The 15675-nt window shown below is 43.8% G+C and overlaps 14 non-coding genes across 14 annotated transcripts in view; 9 read left to right on the top strand and 5 right to left on the bottom strand.

Moving 5' to 3' along the window:
• Positions 1-1299: 1299 nt before the first annotated feature.
• Positions 1300-1371, bottom strand: trnae-cuc (transfer RNA glutamic acid (anticodon CUC)). The gene has a single exon. It is a non-coding gene; the product is annotated as a tRNA-Glu (tRNA).
• A 123-nt stretch (positions 1372-1494) lies between these two features.
• Positions 1495-1567, top strand: trnar-acg (transfer RNA arginine (anticodon ACG)). Its single transcript has one exon. It is a non-coding gene; the product is annotated as a tRNA-Arg (tRNA).
• Positions 1568-2805: 1238 nt separating this feature from the next.
• Positions 2806-2877, bottom strand: trnae-cuc (transfer RNA glutamic acid (anticodon CUC)). Its single transcript has one exon. It is a non-coding gene; the product is annotated as a tRNA-Glu (tRNA).
• Positions 2878-3001: 124 nt separating this feature from the next.
• trnar-acg (transfer RNA arginine (anticodon ACG)) lies at positions 3002-3074 on the top strand. Its single transcript has one exon. It is a non-coding gene; the product is annotated as a tRNA-Arg (tRNA).
• Positions 3075-4113: 1039 nt separating this feature from the next.
• On the top strand, positions 4114-4201 carry trnay-gua (transfer RNA tyrosine (anticodon GUA)). The gene is given in 2 exon segments: positions 4114-4150; positions 4166-4201. It is a non-coding gene; the product is annotated as a tRNA-Tyr (tRNA).
• Positions 4202-4307: 106 nt separating this feature from the next.
• On the bottom strand, positions 4308-4379 carry trnae-cuc (transfer RNA glutamic acid (anticodon CUC)). Its single transcript has one exon. It is a non-coding gene; the product is annotated as a tRNA-Glu (tRNA).
• A 139-nt stretch (positions 4380-4518) lies between these two features.
• Positions 4519-4591, top strand: trnar-acg (transfer RNA arginine (anticodon ACG)). The gene has a single exon. It is a non-coding gene; the product is annotated as a tRNA-Arg (tRNA).
• Positions 4592-6024: 1433 nt separating this feature from the next.
• Positions 6025-6097, top strand: trnar-acg (transfer RNA arginine (anticodon ACG)). The gene has a single exon. It is a non-coding gene; the product is annotated as a tRNA-Arg (tRNA).
• A 2488-nt stretch (positions 6098-8585) lies between these two features.
• trnae-cuc (transfer RNA glutamic acid (anticodon CUC)) lies at positions 8586-8657 on the bottom strand. Its single transcript has one exon. It is a non-coding gene; the product is annotated as a tRNA-Glu (tRNA).
• Positions 8658-8780: 123 nt separating this feature from the next.
• On the top strand, positions 8781-8853 carry trnar-acg (transfer RNA arginine (anticodon ACG)). The gene has a single exon. It is a non-coding gene; the product is annotated as a tRNA-Arg (tRNA).
• Positions 8854-10075: 1222 nt separating this feature from the next.
• On the bottom strand, positions 10076-10147 carry trnae-cuc (transfer RNA glutamic acid (anticodon CUC)). Its single transcript has one exon. It is a non-coding gene; the product is annotated as a tRNA-Glu (tRNA).
• Positions 10148-11768: 1621 nt separating this feature from the next.
• On the top strand, positions 11769-11841 carry trnar-acg (transfer RNA arginine (anticodon ACG)). Its single transcript has one exon. It is a non-coding gene; the product is annotated as a tRNA-Arg (tRNA).
• Positions 11842-12890: 1049 nt separating this feature from the next.
• On the top strand, positions 12891-12978 carry trnay-gua (transfer RNA tyrosine (anticodon GUA)). Its single transcript is given in 2 exon segments — positions 12891-12927; positions 12943-12978. It is a non-coding gene; the product is annotated as a tRNA-Tyr (tRNA).
• Positions 12979-15634: 2656 nt separating this feature from the next.
• Positions 15635-15675, top strand: part of trnar-acg (transfer RNA arginine (anticodon ACG)) — a 73-nt gene continuing 32 nt past the window's right edge. The window contains exon 1 of the tRNA in view: positions 15635-15675. This exon is cut by the window's right edge and continues 32 nt beyond it. This is a non-coding gene — a tRNA (tRNA-Arg).

Genomic DNA, 15675 nt, shown 5'->3' with positions numbered 1-15675 from the left:
GGATAACGTGTCTGACTACAGATCAGAAGATTCTAGTTTCGACTCCTGGCTGGCTCGCTCTGTGCTAGTTTTTCTCCGGCTTATTTTGTTGTTGTGTTCTTTTCTCTTCTCCAAAATCCAGAAGAAAAGGCAAATCTTCAGGCATTCTTCTTTTTTTCCAAAAAAGACATATTCTGCACACCCTTTCCGATGTCTAGGGAAGACACAGACATGCTTCGGTATTGCCATTCGTCTCACAAGCACTCCGACAAGCTCGGCGATTATAGGGGAAATAAACTGCAGGCTGGCAGCCAGTTGATTTTCGAATGAACAATTTCATCGCTACTCTGTAACTGCTTCATTACTTTGAAGGGTATAATGCCATGTGGTTTTGATGTCATGGGCTTGCCATTTTGAAGCCTTATCACTAATTGTCACCTGGACATTTAGAATAAGTTGTAAACAGAGTTAAACTGAAGGAGCGAATAATCAGCAACTTTGCCGATTACAAATTGGTCTCACTTTCATTGTTACCCTCACAATGTCGTTTTTGTATCTTGACAGAGTGACAATAGGCAGTTTTTCCTCTAGATAACGGTTGCCGTGTGTGTTTTCAAATGGATGACACAAGTATTTTCACCTGGAAAAGAGCTTAATTACCAGTTCGAGGTATCAGTTCAGCAATCACAGGAATCTGCCCAAATAAACTGAACTCTCGGGGTGAGTAAAAAAAAACAGATCCCTTGAATGCATGCAACACTATATAATTCAGAAAACCGTCCTTTTGGATAATTCTTGTTTTGCCAAACTATTATCACATTGTTACAGTCGCAGACCTAAAGCAACAGGCCACTACAAGATCCTGCGCCCACACTGACCACATGTATGGAAAGTGCGCCAGAAGCCAATGGCCAGTTTAAGGTTTCCAGATCCCATATGGTCTAGCGCTTAGGATTTCTGGCTTTCACCCAGGCGGCCTAGGTTTGACTCCCGGTATGGGAACGCATGCTCCTTTTTGATTCCCTCCTCAAAAATCCAGCACATCTTCCTGCACCAGAAATGACTTTTTGGCCAGCAGTAGAGCTACAAGACCGTGATATGTCGAGGTTCTGTCTAACACTTTGCCCCTTTGATAGCTCAGCTGGTAGAGCGGAGGACTGTAGGTTGGAGTGTTGGCAATCCTTAGGTCGCTGGTTTGACTCCGGCTCGAAGGAGGTCTTTTTTTCAAGTGCTCACCATTTTTTTTGGTTTGGAGCTGGCCTTCTCGCAGCTGTTAGCAGAGCTAGAATTCGCAGTCCACAATTGGAAGCCAAAAGAGCTTTCCCTGACCGGGAATCGAACCCGGGCCGCGGCGGTGAGAGCGCCGAATCCTAACCACTAGACCATCAGGGAGGGGCTGGTGGGTTGGTGGGCTTACCTCCTGAAAACAAGGTGAGAATAAGCAGACAGCAATGCTTGCCACTGTCTCATCTTAAACCAACAACTCTATAGCAATTAGGGGTCTTTACTATTGGTGGGCCAGTGGCGCAATGGATAACGCGTCTGACTACGGATCAGAAGATTCTAGGTTCGACTCCTGGCTGGCTCGCTCTGTGCTTGTTTTTCTACGGCTTATTTTGTTGTTGTGTTTTTTTTCTCTTCTCCAAAATCCAGAAGAAAAGGCAAATCTTCAGGCATTCTGCTTTTTTTCCAAAATAGATATATTCTGCACACCCTTTTCGATGTCTAGGAAAGACACGGACATGCTTCGGTATTGCCATTCGTCTCACAAGCACTCCGACAAGCTCGGCGATTATAGGGGAAATAAACTGCAGGCTGGCAGCCAGTTGATTTTCGAATGAACAATTTCATCGCTACTCTGTAACTGCTTCATTACTTTGAAGGGTATAATGCCATGTGGTTTTGATGTCATCGGCTTGCCATTTTGAAGCCTTATCACTAATTGTCACCTGGACATTTAGAATAAGTTGTAAACAGAGTTAAACTGAAGGAGCGAATAATCAGCAACTTTGCCGATTACAAATTGGTCTCACTTTCATTGTTACCCTCATAATGTCATTTTTGTATCTTGACAGAGTGACAATAGGCAGTTTTTCCTCTAGATAGCGGTTGCCGTGTGTGTTTTCAAATGGATGACACAAGTATTTTCACCTGGAAAAGAGCTTAATTACCAGTTCGAGGTATCAGTTCAGCAATCACAGGAATCTGCCCAAATAAACTGAACTCCCGGGGTGAGTAAAAAAAAAAACAGATCCCTTGAATGCATAAAACACTATATAATTCAGAAAACCGTCCTTTTGGATAATTCTTGTTTTGCCAAATTATTATCACATTGTTACAGTCGCAGACCTAAAGCAACAGGCCACTACAAGATTCTGCGCCCACACTGACCACATGTATGGAAAGTGCGCCAGAAGCCAATGGCCAGTTTAAGGTTTCCAAATCCCATATGGTCTAGCGCTTAGGATTCCTGCTTTTCACCCAGGCGGCCCAGGTTTGACTCCCGGTATGGGAACACATGCTCCTTTGTGATTCCCTCCTCAAAAATCCAGCACATCTTCCTGCACCAGAAGTGACTTTTTGGCCAGCAGTAGAGCTACAAGACCGTGATATGTCGAGGTTCTGTCTCACACTTTGCCCCTTTGATTGCTCAGCTGGTAGAGCGGAGGACTGTAGGTTGGAGTGTTGGCAATTCTTAGGTTGCTGGTTCGGCTCGACGGAGGTCATTTTTTCAAGTGCTCACCATTTTTTTGGTTTGGAGCTGGCTTTCTCGCAGCTGTTAGCAGAGCTAGAATTCGCAGTCCACAATTGGAAGCCAAAAGAGCTTTCCCTGACCGGGAATCGAACCCAGGCGGCGGCAGTGAGAGTGCCGAATCCTAACCACTAGACCACCAGGGAGGGGCTGGTGGGTTGGTGGGCTTACCTCCTGAAAACAAGGTGAGAATAAGCAGACAGCAATGCTTGCCACTGTCTCATCTAAAACCAACAACTCTGTAGCAATCAGGGGTCTTTTACTATTGGTGGGCCAGTGGCGCAATGGATAACGCGTCTGACTACGGATCAGAAGATTCTAGGTTCGACTCCTGGCTAGCTCGCTCTGTGCTTGTTTTTCTACGGCTTATTTTGTTGTTGGGTTTTTTTCTCTTCTCCAAAATCCAGAAGAAAAGGCAAATCTTCAGGCATTCTTCTTTTTTTCCAAAAAAGACATATTCTGCACACCCTTTCCGATGTCTAGGGAAGACACGGACATGCTTCGGTATTGCCATTCGTCTCACAAGCACTCCGACAAGCTCGGCGATTATAGGGGAAATAAACTGCAGGCTGGCAGCCAGTTGATTTTCGAATGAACAATTTCATCGCTACTCTGTAACTGCTTCATTACTTTGAAGGGTATAATGCCATGTGGTTTTGATGTCATGGGCTTGCCATTTTGAAGCCTTATCACTAATTGTCACCTGGACATTTAGAATAAGTTGTAAACAGAGTTAAAATGAAGGAGCGAATAATCAGCAACTTTGCCGATTACAAATTGGTCTCACTATCATTGTTACCCTCACAATGTCGTTTTTGTATCTTGACAGAGTGACAATAGGCAGTTTTTCCTCTAGATAACGGTTGCCGTGTGTGTTTTCAAATGGATGACACAAGTATTTTCACCTGGAAAAGAGCTTAATTACCAGTTCGAGGTATCAGTTCAGCAATCACAGGAATCTGCCCAAATAAACTGAACTCCCGGGGTGAGTAAAAAAAAACAGATCCCTTGAATGCATGCAACACTATATAATTCAGAAAACCGTCCTTTTGGATAATTCTTGTTTTGCCAAATTATTATCACATTGTTACAGTCGCAGACCTAAAGCAACAGGCCACTACAAGATCCTGCGCCCACACGTATGGAAAGTGCGCCAGAAGCCAATGGCCAGTTTAAGGTTTCCAAATCCCATATGGTCTAGCGCTTAGGATTTCTGGTTTTAACCCAGGCGGCCTAGGTTTGACTCCCGGTATGGGAACGCATGCTCCTTTTTGATTCCCTCCTCAAAAATCCAGCACATCTTCCTGCACCAGAAGTGACTTTTTGGCCAGCAGTAGAGCTACAAGACCGTGATATGTCGAGGTTCTGTCTAACACTTTGCCCCTTTGATAGCTCAGCTGGTAGAGCGGAGGACTGTAGGTTGGAGTGTTGGCAATCCTTAGGTCGCTGGTTCGACTCCGGCTCGAAGGAGGTCTTTTTTTCAAGTGCTCACCATTTTTTTTGGTTTGGAGCTGGCCTTCTCGCAGCTGTTAGCAGAGCTAGAATTCGCAGTCCACAATTGGAAGCCAAAAGAGCTTTCCCTGACCGGGAATCGAACCCGGGCCGCGGCGGTGAGAGCGCCAAATCCTAACCACTAGACCACCAGGGAGGGGATGGTGGGCTGGTGGGCTGGTGGGTTGGTGGGCTTACCTCCTGAAAACAAGGTGAGAATAAGCAGACAGCAATGCTTGCCACTGTCTCATCTTAAACCAACAACTCTGTAGCAATTAGGGGTCTTTACTAATGGTGGGCCAGTGGCGCAATGGATAATGCGTCTGACTACGGATCAGAAGATTCTAGGTTCGACTCCTGGCTGGCTCGCTCTGTGCTTGTTTTTCTACGGCTTATTTTGTTGTTGTGTTTTTTTTCTCTTCTCCAAAATCCAGAAGAAAAGGCAAATCTTCAGGCATTCTGCTTTTTTTCCAAAATAGATATATTCTGCACACCCTTTTCGATGTCTAGGAAAGACACGGACATGCTTCGGTATTGCCATTCGTCTCACAAGCACTCCGACAAGCTCGGCGATTATAGGGGAAATAAACTGCAGGCTGGCAGCCAGTTGATTTTCGAATGAACAATTTCATCGCTACTCTGTAACTGCTTCATTACTTTGAAGGGTATAATGCCATGTGGTTTTGATGTCATGGGCTTGCCATTTTGAAGCCTTATCACTAATTGTCACCTGGACATTTAGAATAAGTTGTAAACAGAGTTAAACTGAAGGAGCGAATAATCAGCAACTTTGCCGATTACAAATTGGTCTCACTTTCATTGTTACCCTCATAATGTCAGTTTTGTATCTTGACAGAGTGACAATAGGCAGTTTTTCCTCTAGATAGCGGTTGCCGTGTGTGTTTTCAAATGGATGACACAAGTATTTTCACCTGGAAAAGAGCTTAATTACCAGTTCGAGGTATCAGTTCAGCAATCACAGGAATCTGCCCAAATAAACTGAACTCCCGGGGTGAGTAAAAAAAAAAACAGATCCCTTGAATGCATAAAACACTATATAATTCAGAAAACCGTCCTTTTGGATAATTCTTGTTTTGCCAAATTATTATCACATTGTTACAGTCGCAGACCTAAAGCAACAGGCCACTACAAGATCCTGCGCCCACACTGACCACATGTATGGAAAGTGCGCCAGAAGCCAATGGCCAGTTTAAGGTTTCCAAATCCCATATGGTCTAGCGCTTAGGATTCCTGCTTTTCACCCAGGCGGCCCAGGTTTGACTCCCGGTATGGGAACACATGCTCCTTTGTGATTCCCTCCTCAAAAATCCAGCACATCTTCCTGCACCAGAAGTGACTTTTTGGCCAGCAGTAGAGCTACAAGACCGTGATATGTCGAGGTTCTGTCTCACACTTTGCCCCTTTGATAGCTCAGCTGGTAGAGCGGAGGACTGTAGGTTGGAGTGTTGGCAATTCTTAGGTTGCTGGTTCGGCTCGACGGAGGTCATTTTTTCAAGTGCTCACCATTTTTTTGGTTTGGAGCTGGCTTTCTCGCAGCTGTTAGCAGAGCTAGAATTCGCAGTCCACAATTGGAAGCCAAAAGAGCTTTCCCTGACCGGGAATCGAACCCAGGCGGCGGCAGTGAGAGCGCTGAATCCTAACCACTAGACCACCAGGGAGGGGCTGGTGGGTTGGTGGGCTTACCTCCTGAAAACAAGGTGAGAATAAGCAGACAGCAATGCTTGCCACTGTCACATCTAAAACCAACAACTCAGTAGCAATCAGGGGTCTTGACTATTGGTGGGCCAGTGGCGCAATGGATAACGCGTCTGACTACGGATCAGAAGATTCTAGGTTCGACTCCTGGCTGGCTCGCTCTGTGCTTGTATTTCTCTGGCGTATTTTGTTGTTGTGTTTTTTTTCTCTTCTCCAAAATCCAGAAGAAAAGGCAAATCTTCAGGCATTCTTCTTTTTTTCCAAAAAAGACATATTCTGCACACCCTTTCGGATGTCTAGGGAAGACACGGACATGCTTCGGTATTGCCATTTGTCTCACAAGCACTCTGACAAGCTCGGCTATTATAGGGGAAAAAAACTGCAGGCTGGCAGCCAGTTGATTTTCGAATTAACAATTTCATCGCTACTCTGTAACTTTTTCATTACTTTGAAGGGTATAATGCCATGTGGTTTTGATGTCATGGGCTTGCCATTTTGAAGCCTTATCACTAATTGCCACCTGGACATTTAGAATAAGTTGTAAACTGAGTTAAACTGAAGGAGCGAATAATCAGCAACTTTGCAGATTAAAAATTGGTCTCACTTTCATTGTTACCCTCACAATGTCATTTTTGTACCTTGACAGAGTGACAATAGGCAGTTTTTCCTCTAGATAACGGTTGCCGTGTGTGTTTTCAAATGGACGACACAAGTATTTTCACCTGGAAAAGAGCTTAATTACCAGTTCGAGGTTTCAATTCAGCAATAACAGGAATCTGCCCAAATAAACTGAACTCCCGGGGTGAGTAAAAAAAAACAGATCCCTTGAATGCATACAACACTATACAATTCAGAAAACCGTACTTTTGGATAATTCTTGTTTTGCCAAATTATTATCACATTGTTACAGTCGCAGACCTAAAGCAACAGGCCACTACAAGATCCTGCGCCCACACTGACCACATGTATGGAAAGTGCGCCAGAAGCCAATGGCCAGTTTAAGGTTTCCAAATCCCATATGGTCTAGCGCTTAGGATTCCTGGTTTTCACCCAGGCGGCCAAGGTTTGACTCCCGGTATGGGAACGCATGCTCCTTTTTGATTCCCTCTTCAAAAATCCAGCACATCTTCCTGCACCAGAAGTGACTTTTTGGCCAGCAGTAGAGCTACAAGACCGTGATATGTCGAGGTTCTGTCTAACACTCTGCCCCTTTGATAGCTCAGCTGGTAGAGCGGAGGACTGTAGGTTGGAATGTTGACAATCCTTAGGTTGCTGACTCTGGCTCGAAGGAGGTCTTTTTTTGCCACTGTCTAGGGAAGACAAGGACATGCTTCGGTATTGCCATTCGTCTCACAAGCACTCCGACAATTTCACGGATCAGAAGATTCTAGGTTCGACTCCTGGCTGGCTCGCTCTGTGCTTGTTTTTCTCCGGCTTATTTTGTTGTTGTGTTTTTTTTTCTCTTCTCCAAAATCCAGAAGAAAAGGCAAATCTTCAAGCATTCTTCTTTTTTTCCAAAAAAGACATATTCTGCACACCCTTTTCGATGTCTTGGGAAGACACGGACATGCTTCGGTATTGCCATTCGTATCACAAGCACTCCGACAAGCTCGGCGATTATAGGGGAAATAAACTGCAGGCTGGCAGCCAGTTGATTTTCGAATGAACAATTTCATCGCTACTCTGTAACTGCTTCATTACTTTTTTGAAGGGTATAATGCCATGTGGTTTTGATGTCATGGGCTTGCCATTTTGAAGCCTTATCACTAATTGCCACCTGGACATTTAGAATAAGTTGTAAACTGAGTTAAACTGAAGGAGCGAATAATCAGCAACTTTGCTGATTAAAAATTGGTCTCACTTTCATTATTACCCACACAATGTCATTTTTGTATCTTGACAGAGTGACAATAGGCAGTGTTTCCTCTAGATAACGGTTGCCGTGTGTGTTTTCAAATGGATGACACAAGTATTTTCACCTGGAAAAGAGCTTAATTACCAGTTTGAGGTATCAATTCAGCAATCACAGGAATCTGCCCAAATAAACTGAACTCCCGGGGTGAGTAAAAAAAAACAGATCCCTTGAATGCATACAACACTATATAATTCAGAAAACCGTCCTTTTGGATAATTCTTGTTTTGCCAAATTATTATCACATTGTTACAGTCGCAGACCTAAAGCAACAGGCCACTACAAGATCCTGCGCCCACACTGACCACATGTATGGAAAGTGCGCCAGAAGCCAATGGCCAGTTTAAGGTTTCCAAATACCATATGGTCTAGCGCTTAGGATTCCTGGTTTTCACCCAGGCGGCCCAGGTTTGACTCCCGGTATGGGAACACATGCTCCTTTGTGATTCCCTCCTCAAAAATCCAGCACATCTTCCTGCACCAGAAGTGACTTTTTGGCCAGCAGTAGAGCTACAAGACCGTGATATGTTGAGGTTCTGTCTCACACTTTGCCCCTTTGATAGCTCAGCTGGTAGAGCGGAGGACTGTAGGTTGGAGTGTTGGCAATTCTTAGGTCGCTGGTTCGACGGAGGTCATTTTTTCAAGTGTTCACCATTTTTTTGGTTTGGAGCTGGCTTTCTCGCAGCTGTTAGCAGAACTAGAATTCGCAGTCCACAATTGGAAGCCAAAAGAGCTTTCCCTGACCGGGAATCGAACCCAGGCGGCAGCAGTGAGAGAGCCGAATCCTAACCACTAGACCACCAGGGAGGGGCTGGTGGGTTGGTGGGCTTACCTCCTGAAAACAAGGTGAGAATAAGCAGACAGCAATGCTTGCCACTGTCTCATCTAAAACCAACAACTCTGTAGCAATCAGGGGTCTATACTATTGGTGGGCCAGTGGCGCAATGGATAACGTGTCTGACTACGGATCAGAAGATTCTAGGTTTGACTCCTGGCTGGCTCGCTCTGTGCTTGTTTTTCTACGGCTTATTTTGTTGTTGTGTTTTTTTTCTCTTCTCCAAAATCCAGAAGAAAAGGCAAATCTTCAGGCATTCTTCTTTTTTTCCAAAAAATACATATTCTGCACACCCTTTTCGATGTCTAGGGAAGACACGGACATGCTTCGGTATTGCCATTCGTCTCACAAGCACTCCGACAAGCTCGGCGATTAAAGGGGAAATAAACTGCAGGCTGGCAGCCAGTTGATTTTCGAATGAACAATTTCATCGCTACTCTGTAACTGCTTCATTACTTTGAAGGGTATAATGCCATGTGGTTTTGATGTCATGGGCTTGCCATTTTGAAGCCTTATCACTAATTGTCACCTGGACATTTAGAATAAGTTGTAAACAGAGTTAAACTGAAGGAGCGAATAATCAGCAACTTTGCCGATTACAAATTGGTCTCACTTTCATTGTTACCCTCACAATGTCATTTTTGTTTCTTGACAGAGTGACAATAGGCAGTTTTTCCTCTAGATAACGGTTGCCGTGTGTGTTTTCAAATGGATGACACAAGTATTTTCACCTGGAAAAGAGCTTAATTGCCAGTTTGAGGTATCAGTTCAGCAATCACAGGAATCTGCCCAAATAAACTGAACTCCCGGGGTGAGTAAAAAAAAACAGATCCCTTGAATGCATACAACACTATATAATTCAGAAAACCGTCCTTTTGGATAATTCTTGTTTTGGCAAATTATTATCACATTGTTACAGTCGCAGACCTAAAGCAACAGGCCACTACAAGATCCTGCGCCCACACTGACCACATGTATGGAAAGTGCGCCAGAAGCCAATGGCCAGTTTAAGGTTTCCAAATCCAATATGGTCTAGCGCTTAGGATTCCTGGTTTTCACCCAGGCGGCCCAGGTTTGACTCACGGTATGGGAACGCATGCTCCTTTTTGATTCCCTCCTCAAAAATCCAGCACATCTTCCTGCACCAGAAGTGACTTTTTCGCCAGCAGTAGAGCTACAAGACCGTGATATGTCGAGGTTCTGTCTCACAATTTGCCCCTTTGATAGCTCAGCTGGTAGAGCGGAGGACTGTAGGTTGGAGTATTGGCAATCCTTAGGTCGCTGGAGGTCATTTTTCATGTGCTCACCATTTTTTTGGTTTGGAGCTGGCTTTCTCGCAGCTGTTAGCAGAGCTAGAATTCGCAGTCCACAATTGGAAGCCAAAAGAGCTTTCCCTGACCGGGAATCGAACCCAGGCGGCGGCGGTGAGAGCGCTGAATCCTAACCACTAGACCACCAGGGAGGGGCTGGTGGGTTGGTGGGCTTACCTCCTGAAAACAAGGTGAGAATAAGCAGACAGCAATGCTTGCCACTGTCTCATCTAAAACCAACAACTCTGTAGCAATCAGGGGTCTTTACTATTGGTGGGCCAGTGGCGCAAAGGATAACGCGTCTGACTACGGATCAGAAGATTCTAGATTCGACTCCTGGCTGGCTCGCTCTGTGCTTGTTTTTCTCCGGCTTATTTTGTTGTTGTGTTTTTTTCTCTTCTCCAAAATCCAGAAGAAAAGGCAAATCTTCAGGCATTCTTCTTTTTTTCCAAAAAAGACATATTCTGCACACCCTTTTCGATGTCTAGGGAAGACACGGACATGCTTCGGTATTGCCATTCGTCTCACAAGCACTCCGACAAGCTCGGCGATTATAGGGGAAATAAACTGCATGCTGGCAGCCAGTTGATTTTCGAATGAACAATTTCATCGCTACTCTGTAACTGCTTCATTACTTTGAAGGGTATAATGCCATGTGGTTTTGATGTCATGGGCTTGCCATTTTGAAGCCTTATCACTAATTGTCACCTGGACATTTAGAATAAGTTGTAAACAGAGTTAAACTGAAGGAGCGAATAATCAGCAACTTTGCCGATTACAAATTGGTCTCACTTTCATTGTTACCCTCACAATGTCATTTTTGTATCTTGACAGAGTGACAATAGGCAGTTTTTCCTCTAGATAACGGTTGCCGTGTGTGTTTTCAAATGGATGACACAAGTATTTTCACCTGGAAAAGAGCTTAATTGCCAGTTTGAGGAATCAGTTCAGCAATCACAGGAATCTGCCCAAATAAACTGAACTCCCGGGGTGAGTAAAAAAAAAACAAATCCCTTGAATGCATACAACACTATATAATTCAGAAAACCGTCCTTTTGGATAATTCTTGTTTTGCCAAATTATTATCACATTGTTACAGTCGCAGACCTAAAGCAACAGGCCACTACAAGATCCTGCGCCCACACTGACCACATGTATGGAAAGTGCGCCAGAAGCCAATGGCCAGTTTAAGGTTTCCAAATCCAATATGGTCTAGCGCTTAGGATTCCTGGTTTTCACCCAGGCGGCCCAGGTTTGACTCCCGGTATGGGAACGCATGCTCCTTTTTGATTCCCTCCTCAAAAATCCAGCACATCTTCCTGCACCAGAAGTGACTTTTTCGCCAGCAGTAGAGCTACAAGACCGTGATATGTCGAGGTTCTGTCTCACAATTTGCCCCTTTGATAGCTCAGCTGGTAGAGCGGAGGACTGTAGGTTGGAGTATTGGCAATCCTTAGGTCGCTGGTTCGACGGAGGTCATTTTTCAAGTGCTCACCATTTTTTTGGTTTGGAGCTGGCTTTCTCGCAGCTGTTAGCAGAGCTAGAATTCGCAGTCCACAATTGGAAGCCAAAAGAGCTTTCCCTGACCGGGAATCGAAACCAGGCGGCAGCGGTGAGAGCGCCGAATCCTAACCACTAGACCACCAGGGAGGGGCTGGTGGGTTGGTGGGCTTACCTCCTGAAAACAAGGTGAGAATAAGCAGACAGCAATGCTTGCCACTGTCTCATCTAAAACCAACAACTCTGTAGCAATCAGGGGTCTTTATTATTGGTGGGCCAGTGGCGCAATGGATAACGCGTCTGACTACGGATCAGAAGATTCTAGGTTCGACTCCTGGCTGGCTCGCTCTGTGCTTGTTTTTCTCCGGCTTATTTTGTTGTTGTGTTTTTTTTCTCTTCTCCAAAATCCAGAAGAAAAGGCAAATCTTCAGGCATTCTTCTTTTTTTCCAAAAAAGACATATTCTGCACACCCTTTTCGATGTCTAGGGAAGAAACGAACATGCTTCGGTATTGCAATTCGTCTCACAAGCACTCCGACAAGCTAGGCGATTATAGGGGAAATAAACTGCAGGCTGGCAGCCAGTTGATTTTCGAATGAACAATTTCATCGCTACTCTGTAACTGCTTCATTACTTTGAAGGGTATAATGCCATGTGGTTTTGATGTCATGGGCTTGCCATTTTGAAGCCTTATCACTAATTGTCACCTGGACATTTAGAATAAGTTGTAAACAGAGTTAAACTGAAGGAGCGAATAATCAGCAACTTTGCCGATTACAAATTGGTCTCACTTTCATTGTTACCCTCACAATGTCATTTTTGTATCTTGACAGAGTGACAATAGGCAGTTTTTCCTCTAGATAGCGGTTGCCGTGTGTGTTTTCAAATGGATGACACAAGTATTTTCACCTGGAAAAGAGCTTAATTACCAGTTCGAGGTATCAGTTCAGCAATCACAGGAATCTGCCCAAAAAAACTGAACTCCCGGGGTGAGTAAAAAAAAACAGATCCCTTGAATGCATACAACACTATATAATTCAGAAAACCGTCCTTTTGGATAATTCTTGTTTTGCCAAATTATTATCACATTGTTACAGTCGCAGATCTAAAGCAACAGGCCACTACAAGATCCTGCGCCCACACTGACCACATGTATGGAAAGTGCGCCAGAAGCCAATGGCCAGTTTAAGGTTTCCAAATTCCATATGGTCTAGCGCTTAGGATTCCTGGTTTTCACCCAGGCGGCCCAGTTTTGACTCCCGGTATGGGAACGCATACTCCTTTTTGATTCCCTCCTCAAAAATCCAGCACATCTTCCTGCACCAGAAGTGACTTTTTGGCCAGCAGTAGAGCTACAAGACCGTGATATGTCGAGGTTCTGTCTAACACTTTGCCCCTTCGATAGCTCAGCTGGTAGAGCGGAGGACTGTAGGTTGGAGTGTTGGCAATCCTTAGGTCGCTGGTTCGACTCCGGCTCGAAGGAGGTCTTTTTTTCAAGTGCTCACCATTTTTTTGGTTTGGAGCTGGCTTTCTCGCAGCTGTTAGCAGAGCTTGAATTCGCAGTCCACAATTGGAAGCCAAAAGAGCTTTCCCTGACCGGTAATCAAACCTGGGCCGCGGCGGTGAGAGCGCTGAATCCTAACCACTAGACCACCAGGGATGGGCTGGTGGGCTGGTGGGCTGGTGGGCTGATGGGCTGATGGGCTGATGGGCTGGTGGGCTGGTGGGCTGGTGGGCTTACCTCCTGAAAACAAGGTGTGAATAAGCATACAGCAATGCTTGCCAATTTCACATCTAAAACCAACAACTCTGTAGCAATCAGGGGTCTTTACTATTGGTGGGCCAGTGGCGCTCCATGTCACCTGTAGGTCGTGGTTATTCTTTGTTATGACAGCCAATCACGTTCCCGGCTGCAACCATGAAATTTATGTTTTAGCCAATCGGCGCTCGTATCGCAACCGCGAATTGGCCAATCAGCGCTAGTATCGTAACCGCGAATTAGCCAATCAGCGCTCGTATCGCAACCGTGATTCCGCCCAGTAACAACAAGAAATTGACCAATCAGCGCTCGTTCCTCAACCGTGATTCTTCATAGTAACAAGTTATCAACAACAATTGATAACGTCAAAAACCCCCGGAGACTTGCGGATCACGGCTGAAGAAGAAGATAACGGTCATCGATTAATTTCTAACCAACATTTGCAATGTAAGTGAATCTTTTATCAATAAAAAAGTAACACTTACAACACTGGTGCACAAATATCCATTAATTTATACTTAACGAATGCACAGATAATCATGAGTTAATGTAAACGAATGAAGGACTAACTTAAACCATTAATTAATGATTACTACATCAGCAACTAATAAACATTCTATATGTTTCATAGATAAATTAATAAATACAATTTTATTAGTTAAATTTACTTTAATGTATTAGTTCCTTAATAACATTATATTAACTAATGACGTAAATGTATATTTTAATTACTACAGTGGCCAAAGCTATTTACTTCAACTTCCAGTTGTCAGCTTTAATTAATCATTAGCTAATGATTTTCAAAGGAATCATTTTATGACTTTACATGTTGAGGTAAAGAGCTATTAACCAATTGTTAATATGTTATTGTGGTTATGGATTTTTTTTAAATTAGTCATGTACCTCAACAAGTAAAGTTAAAGTAATAACATAATGATATCTTTACAAATTATTATCTAATGATTCATTAATGATAAAATTTTACACTGTTAGTTAATATAATATAATATAATATAATATAATATAATATAATATAATATAATATAATATAATATAATATAATATAATATAATATAATATAATATAATATAATATAATATAATATAATAATTTGATCAATGCTGCTGGGCAACTTTGGTTAATATTGCCATCAACAGGCAACCAGGTAAGACACAGAGCGCAAGATTGATCTGAAATATCCAGATTGAAATTTGTTACCCATTCTCAGTGGGGAACGTACCCAAGAAACACTTCTCAAAATTTTTTGTATCATCAGCCTTAATGTAACCATGGCTGCTTTGCAGGTCTAGAAACAAATCAACAAGAGTTCAACTTCTCTTTTCTTCTTTCAATATGAAAGATAAGATTTATGATATGGATCAGCTGTCTTCAGCAGACTGCAAGAATCAATAATTCATAATACAATGTTAATCTCAATAAAGTAGCCATTTCACAAAAGCAGTAATACATTAGACGACTGCTGTGTGATCTCAGCTGTGTCATGCTGCTGCGTCATAGTCATGACAAATAGTAGTTGATCTTTTGTATTGCTTAAATGTTTATTAATATCTGTTGTTTTATGTTTCCCAGGTTCAGCAGGCGTGGCAAGTCACAGGAACAGGAGATTTTGAAGCAGGGTATCCAAGCCCCAGACGCACCCATGGCAGGACCCGAGACGCTTCCTGCAGCTATGCAGAAAAGACCAACTCTGTATCCAGGCAATTTGGCTGAGCCTCACCTTTTTATCCTGCCACCAAACACTGCTGGGAAGGCAAAACTTAAGGGGAGGTCGCAACCCCAGGCCATCTCCCAGGCTCCAACATCACATCAAGGCCTTCCTGTCATTGCATCAGCACTACTCATCTCTCTCCCTTTCATTTTACCATCTGTGCAGCTTCCTACAGTGAAAGGCACTTAAGCGCCATCCTCTACAGGTACCTCACAGGTGATGTTCTTCAACCTCCCATTACCTTCAGCTTTGCAACCATCAGCTCAGACACAGACATCCGGTCAAGATGTTCCTTACTCCACTCAGCAATACAGAAAGAGAAAACTGGAGAGGGAGCGCACTGGAACTGTCACAAGAAAATATGTGAAGAAGACAGACATCATACTTTGCAGAAAGTGTAACAAAGAGAGAAAGCCATCATCACATCTTCAGTACTTTGGCAACTGGTTCTGCAAAGAGTCTGAGACTCAATCATATGGTGACTGGAGGGCTGTGCTGCAGGAATGAGGTTATAGAAGAAAAAAAAAGGGCCACCAGGGAGGGGCTGGTGGGTTGGTGGGCTTACCTCCTGAAAACAAGGTGAGAATAAGCAGACAGCAATGCTTGCCACTCTTGCCAACTCTGTAGCAATCAGGGGTCTTTATTATTGGTGAGCCAGTGGCGCAATGGATAACGCGTCTGACTACGGATCA

The sequence above is a fragment of the Carassius carassius genome, chromosome 38, assembly GCF_963082965.1.
Source record: "Carassius carassius chromosome 38, fCarCar2.1, whole genome shotgun sequence".
NCBI lineage: Eukaryota > Metazoa > Chordata > Actinopteri > Cypriniformes > Cyprinidae > Carassius > Carassius carassius.
Note: the sequence above shows the minus strand (reverse complement) of the source record. Positions and strands in the feature narration are given on the sequence as shown.